The sequence below is a fragment of the Ursus arctos genome, chromosome X, assembly GCF_023065955.2.
Source record: "Ursus arctos isolate Adak ecotype North America chromosome X, UrsArc2.0, whole genome shotgun sequence".
NCBI classification, from domain to species: domain Eukaryota; kingdom Metazoa; phylum Chordata; class Mammalia; order Carnivora; family Ursidae; genus Ursus; species Ursus arctos.
In genome coordinates this window covers 53767419-53777702 of record NC_079873.1, presented here as the reverse complement: position 1 = coordinate 53777702, position 10284 = coordinate 53767419, and positions in this window count along the sequence as shown.

Sequence of the window (10284 nt, the reverse complement as noted above, 5' to 3'; positions counted from 1 at the left end):
AGAGATTGGAGGGTGATAGCTAAGAGAGGGGTTTCCTTTTGGAGTAATTAAAGTGCTTCATAGTTGACTACTAATGGATGTACAACTCAGTAAATATTATAAAAGCTATGAAATTATACTCTTTAAATGAATGAAATGTGTGGTATGTGAATTATATCTTGATAAAGCTATTTAAAAAGGAAAACGAAAATCAGGCAGCAGGCTGGATTTTGCCCAAGGGCTATAATTTTTCTGGCTCCTGGCCTAGCACATGGACCATTTTCAATAATGTTCAATATGTACTTGAAAAGAATATGCATTCTCCACTATTGGGTCTAAAGTTGCTCAATTTTTCTGTTCAATTTTATACCCTTACCATTTTTTGTCTTCTTAATCTATCAATTCCTGAGTGAAATATGTTAAAATCTCCCCCTATAATGTTGTCTGTTAACTTTTTCCTTAAACAACATGGGTTTGAACTGCACAGGTCCACTTATATGTGGATTTTTTACTTATATGTGGATTATAGTTCTGTAAATATATTTTCCCTTCCTTATGATTTTCTTAGTATTTTCTTTTCCCTAGCTTACTTTATTGCAAGAATACAGCATATAATACATATTATATACAAAATATGTGTTAATCAACTGTTCATGTTTATCAGTAAGTCTTCTGGTCAAGAGTAGGCTCTTAGTGGGTAAGTTTTTGGAAGGGTCAAAAGTTATATGTGGATTTTCAGCAACACAGAGGATCAGTACCCCTATTCCATGCATTGTTCAGGAGTCACTTGGAGTTTCACATTTTCCATTTTATATTTTGAGACCGTGTTATGAGAGGCATATGCATTTAAAATAATGTTATCTTCCTGGTAAACTGGACATTTTATCATTGCAGATTTATTATCTATTTACAGTAATGCTTTTGTCATAGATTTATTTTGTCTGTTATTAATATAAATAAAGAAGCTTTCTTTAGTTGGTATTTGCCTAGCATATATTTTTTCATTCTTTGACCTTCAAACTTTCCTGTTATTTTAATAATATTATGTAGACACTTAATAAAGTATAAAGTATGAGCAAAAGTCAACATCAATTCATGACAAAAACTCTTAACAAATTATGTAAAAGTATATAGAAGCTATAGAAGGAATGTACCTGAACACAAAAAAAGCCTAGATGACAAGTCCACAACTTACAACATACTCAATGCTGAAAGGTTAGAAGTTTTCCTCTAAGATCAGGAACAAGACAAGGGTACCCATTCTCACCACTCTTATTCAACATGGTACTAGAAGTCCTAGCAAGAGTAATCAGGCAAGAAAAAGAAATAAAGGCATCTGAATTAGAAACAAAGAAGTAAAATTATCTCCATTTGCAGATGATATGATTTTATATACAGAAAATTCTAAAGACTCCACCAAAAATCTGTTACATCTAATCAGTGAATTCATTTAAGTTGCAGGGTAGAAAATTAACGTACAAAAATGTGTGTTTCTATATGCTAACAATGAATTATATGAAAAAGAAATAAAGAAAATGATCCCATTTACAATAGCATCAAAAACAATAAAATCCTTAGCAATAAATTTAACCAAGGGGGTGAAAGATCTCTACATTAAAAACTACAAGACATTAGTGGAAGAAATTTAAGAAGACGAAAGTAAATGGAAAGTTTCTCATATTCATGGGTTGGAGGAATTAATGTTGTTAAAATGTCCATACTACCCAAAGCCGTCTATAGATTCAGTTCAATGCAATCCCTATCAAGATTTCAATAGCATTTATTTAACAGAAGTAGAAAAAACAATCCTAAAAGTTATATGAAATCACAAAAGACCAAAAACAACCAAAGCAATCCTGAGAAAGAACAATGCACACTTCTTGGTTTCAAACTATGCTATAAAGCTATAGTAATCAAAACAGTATTGTACTGACATAAAAACAGACACATAGACCAATGGAACAGAATTGAGAGTGCAGAAATAAACCCATGCATATACAGTCAACTAATATTTGATAAAGGACCCAAGAATACTTAAAGTTGAGATAAGACATTCTTTTCAATAAATGGTGCTGGAATAATTGGATATTTGCATGTAAAAGAATGAAACTAGACCACTATCTTACACCACTCAAAAAATTAACTTGAAATGGATTAAAAATTTAGACATAAGCTGAGGGCTTCAGAGGGGAGGGGGGTGCAGGATTGGGATAGGCTGGTGATGGGTATTAAGGAGGGCATGTATTGCGTGGTGCACTGGGTGTTATATGCAAATAATGAATCATGGAACATTACATCAAAAACTAAGGATATACTGTATGGTGACTAACATAACATAATAAAAAATTATTATAAAAAAATAAACATAAGACTAAAAACCATAAAACTCCTAGAAGAAAGCATAAGGAAAAAGCTCCTTGACATTGGTTATGACAATGATATTTTAGATATGACACCTGAGACACAAGCAACAAAATAAAAAACAAAAAAAGCAAATGGGACTACATCAAACTAAAAAGGTTTTGCACAACAAAAGAAATGAGGAACAAAATGAAAAGGCAACTTATGGAATGAAAAAAAATATTTTCAAACCATATATTTGATAAGGGGTTAATATTCAAAACGTAAAGAGAACTCATACAACTCCATAGCACCAAATAAACAAAAAACAACACCCTCCCCCAAATAATCTGTTAAAAATGGGCAAATGACCCGAATAGACACTTTTTGCAAAGAAAATGTACAAATGTCCAACAGGTACATGAAAAGGTGCTGAATACCATTAATTATTAGTATTATAAAAATAAATGCAAGTCAAAACCACAATGAGATATCACCTCATCTTAACATCTGTTAGAATAGCCATCATCAAAGACAATAGAAAACAAATGCTGACAAGAATGCAGTGATAAGGGAACCCTTGTGTACTGTTGGTAGAATTGTAAATTGATACAGCCATTATGGAAAACAGTATGGGGGTTCTTCAAAAAATTCAAAATAGAACTAACATGTGATCTAGCAATTGCACTTCTGGAACTATATCTGAAAGAAACAAAAATGTTATGCTGAAGAGATATCTGCACCCCCATGTTCATAGCAGCATTATTTACAGTACGTAAGACATGGAGACAACCTAAGTGTCCACTAACAGATTAATGGATAAAATGATGTTGTATACTTACGTGTCTGTATTAGAATATTACCCAACCATAAGAAAGAAAGAGATCTTGCCATGTGTGGCAAATGGATGGACCTTGAGGACATTATGTAAAGTGAAATAAATCAGACCAAGAAAGACAAATACTGTATGACCTCACTTATATGTGGAAACTAAAAACATAACAAAACAGAACTCATTAAAAAAAGATCAGATTTTGGTTACCAGAGGTGGTGGGCAAGAGGTGGGAGAATAAGTTGGAGGTATTCAAAAGGTACAAAATTCCAATTATAAGATAAATAAGTACTGGGGATGTAATGTACAACATAATAATTCTAGTTAACACTGTGGTATGGCATATTTGAAAGTTGTTGAGAGTAGACATTTAGAGTTCTCATCACAAAGAAGAAAACATTTTTTTTTCCTTTTTTTTGTGATCTGTATGAGATGATGGATGTTAACTAAATTTACTGTGGAAATCATTTTATGGTATTTTAAAGTTGAGTCATTATACTGTACATCATAAACTTATACAATGCTGTATGCTGATTATATCTCAATAAAACTTGGAAAAATAAAACAACTGGATAAAAATAAAGTTAATGAGCATCTTTATCTTCTTCTTCAACAACTTAAGGACTTTATTTTTTTAACTCTAATGACCCTTTATCAATATATAAGCTGTTGTCAAACTCTTTAATTCTTTTTTCTTATATTCCCACACGTTAGACATTATTTTTAAATCAGTATAGTCAATGTATTTTTAGATTTATTCACATGTTTATCGATATCTTTGCTAATTACTGCCTCATGCATCTCAGACATACCATCCAATGTCCTTTACCATCTATCTGAACTTTATCACTTAGGATTTCCTTCATTGAGGATCTGCTTAAAAATGTCTTTATTTTAACTTGAAAGATAGTTCTGCCAGGAGAAAATTCTCTCAGTACATCAAGGTTAATATTTAACTGTCTTCTACTGCCGTTATTTTTAGTATCAACAGGTGTAATTGGTTACCTTTGTAGATGATCTGCTTTGTTCCTGTTTTCCCCTCCTGCCCACTTTTATCATATATTTTTTTCTTTGGTGTTCTGAAAAATCATTACAATGTGTCTAGAGTGGATATACTTGTCTAGCTTGGGACTTTCTAAGACCTAGGTTTCTAGGTCTAGAAACAAGTGTTTTTGAACAATGTTGAAAAGATTCTCAGCTACAGTGTTTTTTGAATAATGCTTCTTTCCTAGTGCTCTGGAAGTCTAGTTAGGTATATGTTAGATCTGTTCTAACTTCATATCTCTTAACCTCTCATATTTTACATTTTATAGTCTTTCTGTTCTACATTATGGATTATTTGTTTGCATATATCTCGTTTTCCTAATTCTCTCCAGTTATAATTAATTCTACTATCTATGTTTGAGTTCTAGAGATTCTATTTTATTCTTTTTCACATTTTGAAAAATTTGGTTTGGTTGTTCTGTATAGTCTCTTGTTCCTTGTTTATATTTCAAGAATTTTATAAATATCTTTAATCACTTTACATAAAGTTAACTTTATATTTTATGTGTGATGGTTCTACATTCTTTAGTTTGTGAGCCTGGTTCTGATGTTTGTTGTTTCTGTGGGCTTTTCCTCAGGGTATCTTGTTTTGTGTGTGTGTGTGTGTGTGTGTGTGTGTGTGTGTGTGTGTGTATTTAACTTTTGACTGTGAGATGCTCATTTTCTTTGGACCATTATATATAGGAATTTTTGAGGCCTGGATGCATTCTTACATAGAGAATTTGCCTTTGCCATCACCTGTGGGAACTGCTGATCTGAGATCTCAGCTTTTAGTTTTTTAGAACTCATACGTATGTTGAATTAGGACTACAAAACTCTATGAAGACCATCTATGGCTATAAAGTCTCATGAGAGGTTTACTTTTCTTCTTCACCCAGTGCCAAGATCAAGTGAGGCAGGTTTTCTTGCTATCTCCTTCTGTAAGACAGATTAATTCTTTACTATTACATTGAGGGTATAGCCCTTTAGAGTACCAGCCTTATGTGGAAGTTTCCTGTAAGATTTCTCATCTTGGGCAAGTCCTAGTGTTTATCTCCTTATCTTAATTGTTTTCATTAGGTGGGTAGTGCAGGATAGCTAGTAAGACATATTGCTATAAATAGAAGTCTCCAGGTAATTTTAATTTATTTATTATTTTTTCAATATTTTATTCATTTATTTATTTGAGAGAGAGAGAGCACAGGGGAAGGGGCAGAGGGAGAGGAAGAGGCAGAGAATCTCAAGCAGACTTCCTGCTGAGTGCAGAGCCAGACATGGGGCTTCATCTCACAACCATGAGATCATGACCTGAGCCGTAAAAAATAGTCGAGCACTAATAGACTGAGCAACCCAGGTGTCCCTAAAATGGCAACGCTTTCTTCCTGTCACATATTTAACTGGGATATTAAGAACTCCTGCTCTGCTTTTCATATAGGTTTCCTGTGTGTCTCCAATGAGGTAGAGGATATCAAAGTGCTATAAAGTACAAAACACTACTTAAATGGCATTGGGTTGTTATTATAACTAACTGCAAGCCAAACTAGTGGCTTGGGCTTCAGGGAAGGAAATTCAAAGTTTAAAGGAGAGAGAGCTCATTTCTAGTTGAGAGAATCAGAGAAAACATTCTGGAGTTGGCTTCTGAGCTGAGCCTTAATTGGTAGAAAAGATTCACCTAGGCAGGAATGGAGGAGAGCATTTTATCTGAAGGGCACCACATGAAAAAAGGCTAATAGAATATATTGCTCTATTCTCAAATGGAGGCTTTAGGTCTCATCTCTTGACTATTAGTGCTTATGTAATGGCATTGCCTATATTTTGGTTCCTGATCTACATTAATCAAGTCCATACACCCCCACTTCAGAGACTCCCCAGGCAGCCACAGTTGCCCACATTCATTCTAGATAGGAGATATGTCTTTGGCTCATATCAAAATTGTCTAGGTACAGAATGACCCAAGAAGCATTAGTAGAAACATACTCCCACCAAGACCGACAGATGTGTGTGAATGGTCGGCAAGATGGCTTGCTGTAGGGTGGGGACTGTTGTGGGACAACAAACAATGCAATACTGGATATGTTGTCAAGGAGGCTGGTGAGTGGAAATGTGCAAATATAGAAAACTCTATCATTGGATACAGATCTTAAAATGTCAAAATAAGATTATAGGCATTAGAGTGAGCTAAAGCTGGGATTTCCGAGATTGACAAAACTCTGGTTTTAGCCAAAAGTTTCACAGAATCTAAGAAGGCATGTTAGAGCTGGAAGAAACTAGCCCAGTCCTTATCTCCCTTGCTGTATAGATGGGGAGAGAGAGGGAAAGGGAAAAGGGCCTGCTAGAGCTTACCTGTTGATTAGTGGCAAAAGCTGGTATTCTCATTCCTCACCCAATGATCTTTTCCCCTGCCTGCCTTTACAAATATGCTCATAGATTCTCTAAACACTCAGTAAATTGCTGTAGTCCAGGTACCTCTAAGTAGAGATAGGGAGGGAGACCAAGAGACTTGGCAAGTCGCTTGGGAGATGGTAGGCCTGGAGAAGACCATTTTTTCTCACAACAGGACTCATCTGAAGTTTTGAGAGGAGGCAGTTGTTCTGTAGAAATCATGGGCTGGTGTATACCAGACGTCACTGTCACTCCCAGAGTAGTTGCTTGTAAAGACAATCCCATTGTGATGTAGTACCTTCTTTATTCCTATGTATAATGCTGTGTGGTGATTTTGAGTTCCTTGAGCCTCTTTGCAAAGACCTAGAAAATAAACCAACCTTTCAAAAAAGAAAATATAGTGCAGAAATCAAAATCTTAGGCTTTGACAACAAACACACCTTAGCTTGAGTTCAGGCTTTATTACTTAGAAGTAACCTTGGATCTGAGCCAGAAATAATGTTGATTTAGAGCCTCAGGTTCTTCATCTATATAATGGGAGTAACTATGCTCAACTGATAGGGTTGATTTGAGGATTATGTAAGATACAGTATAAGAAGTTTATCTTTAGTATTTTTTGGTACATGGTAAGTGCTCAATACATTCTATTATTATTATTCCCTTGAGTCAATCTCTGTGTCACCCTCTATTATATTCTTATACAATGTGTTTTAGTATAGCTTCCATCTCCCAAAACTAATTATATTATATTTTTGTTAAAAAAATCCTTAATTACCTCAAGTGGTGCTCTATAATCTGTTGTGAGTTGTGGCAAAAAAGAAATTGTTGATAATACCTTAAACATTAAAGTTGGTGGGTAATTTTCTTAAAAATATACTCTAGGAGGTTCACATTTTTCTTTTCAATACTGTCAGTCTTACCTGTATTTGCTTTTGTAAGTGGGAGGGAAAGGCTAAGCAATAACTGTGTGTCCGCAATTGCATGGGACACTGGAAGCTCCCTTGAGAGTATGCCACACATGGCCATTATCTTTCACATGTGGCAGCGGAGAATGACTGGCTTACAGAAAAAGTTCCACTTCTAATCAGAACACACAGGCTTTTTATAGTGGGCTCTAGCCCAGACTCATCTCTAGCACTTACTCCCACTAGTTCTTTTTTCCCTTTTTTTAGATTTTACTTAAAATTTAGTTAACATATAGTGTATTATTAGTTTCAGAGGTAGAACTCATCGGTTACATATGACACCCAGTGCTCATTGTATCAAGTGCCTTCCTTAATGCCCACTACCTGAATCTCCCATTCCCCCACCCTTCCTCCCCTCTGTCAACTCTCAGTTTGCTTCCTATAGTTAAGAGTCTCCTATGGTTTGCCTCTCTCTCTGTTTTTGTCTTATTTTATTTTTCCTTGCTAGTTCCTATTTGCTCTGTCTCAAAGAGAAAGCCATACTCTTTCCTACCACTTAGATATTTATCTATGCTGTTCCCTCTGATTTGGTTGCCTGCTCAGCTACCTTTCCCTCCTGTGAAATTTCTTTTCATTGTTCAAGGTCTGAGTCTGGATATATTATCTTCTCTAGAAAGGTGGAATGTTGTCTCTTCTTCTTCAGCATTTTTTTCTGAATTCCTGTTTTGATGAATCAGTGATGCCCCTGCTCATAGAGTACCAATTTGGCTGACTTCCCACAGCCTGCGTTACTCTTTAAAATACTGCTACCACTCTCTGGGATGCCCTCTCTGCTATCTAGGATCCCCATGCCAGTGAGTGTCACTTGAGGAAGACAATGGTAGGTACAGGTGGGATAGTAGACAACACATATTGTCACCATAGAGACACTTAAACACATTCTGAGAACTGCATCAGGTCCTGAAGTCTTTGATAGATTGGTCTAATGTGAGAAGCCTGAGACTGGAAATCAGGAGATTCAGTTCCTTCAGTTTATACGTAGGGTCCTTAATTATTCAGGAGTAGCCTTGCCAATTATTTACCACGTAGAGCCTCAGTTTCCTTATCTGCAAAATGGGTTTGATCCCTGACTTGCCTGCCTCCACAGGCTGTTGTAAGGTTCAGATGAGATCATATATTCTGGGAATTGAAATGCTGGCAAGGATTTCAATGGTTCCCCTTTAAACTTGGGGTAAAGGCACAAACTGCTTAGTGTGCCACATATGCCCTCATTGGCTTTGCTTGTGCCTCCTCTCTACTCTCACAGCCACACTCTTCTTCCAACTTTTCCCTCAGGCTAAACTATTTGTAGCTTCCCTAACTAGGCTGCTGTCTCTTGCCTGAGGAGGAATGCCTTTTTCTCTACGTTCAGCCCAATCTTCATTCAACATGGGTCACAGCCTAGACTGCTTTAAGAAGGCTTCAGACTAGACCTTCCCACTATGCTATGAGAGGCATTCTTCTTCCGTACCCCAACAGAACCTTGAACTTCCCTCACCATAGTACCCATTACATTATATTACAATTGTCTGTGTTTTTGTCTGTCTCTCCTACTAACACTGCAATCTCCATGAGGACAGAGACCATGTCTGTCTTGTTCCTGTGTGGGGTACATAATGGTTGCACTGATAGTTTGTGAATAAGTGAAATAACAAATGAATGAGGGAATAATTGGATATTGTGCCCTTGTGAAGAATCCTTGCAGTCTTTTGAGGTGGTGGGGCTCTTTCATGAGTTTCGTATCTACTCTTATCACTATGTATAAGCATCAAAAAGTCTTACTTCCTTTGGGGACAAGTGTCATTGCCCACGTGGCAGGTGATGTGCCTCTCACAGTTATCTGCTGCTCTGCTGGCCTATTTTCTGATCTGAGATTTGAAGTACCCAATGGGGATTGGGAGGGGCGGGGCTATTTGCAGAGTCTGGCATACGTCAGCTTTCTTGGCACAGTCTACCTGGTTGGCAGTGAGTCCAAGTTCCCCAAATGGCCTTCTCCTTGCTTGAAGTAGCCTGGGGCAGTAGTTGAGGGAAGAAGGGAAGTGTGGTCTGAAGAAATAGTGGCAGGAGAATCTGAGAATTTGAATCATCTGCATCTTCCTGTTAACTAAGAAACCTGCATTTTCATACTTCAGTGTGTTTTTAAATGTTTCTCATTGCTTCTGCAGTTCCTTCTCCAACTTTCCCAATAATTCTCTCCTTCTCTCATCCCACCCCCTGCAGTGGCATGAAGAAAACTTATTGGAATGGATGGTAGGTGAAGTACACGCTGTGGTTGGAATAGAGATCCTTGAACTGTATACATGGGAAAAACAGATGAGAAGTGGAGGCTCTCTCACCAGGGTTCTGTGCTAGTGTGCAAAGGGATGGTAAAGATTTTCAGGTGCCCTGCCACCCTAGCATCCTGCCTGCAGGCATATGAAGGGACCATAAGCTCCATGTTCTAGGGCTAGTCCCTTGCCATAAGTCTTAATTCACAATAACATTCAATAATTTTTTTTTGGCCTGGTTTCCTCTTGCGAAGAATGTTTGGGCTAGATGCTAAGACCCCCTCTTGCTCTAAAAGGCAGCAATTATTGATCAAAGGTTAGCCTAATCTTGTCTGAGGGATGTATGTGAGGAGGTTGGGGGTGGATGTGATAAAGTCCCAGACTGGCCTGGCCTAAGGCATTTAATAGGCTATAAATTCACTGAAAGCATGGACTGTGGCTTACTTAAGTCCGAAGTATCTCTGCTATTTATGGGATCATCCAAATGGTGAACGGATTATTTCACTTTTGAGCTCTT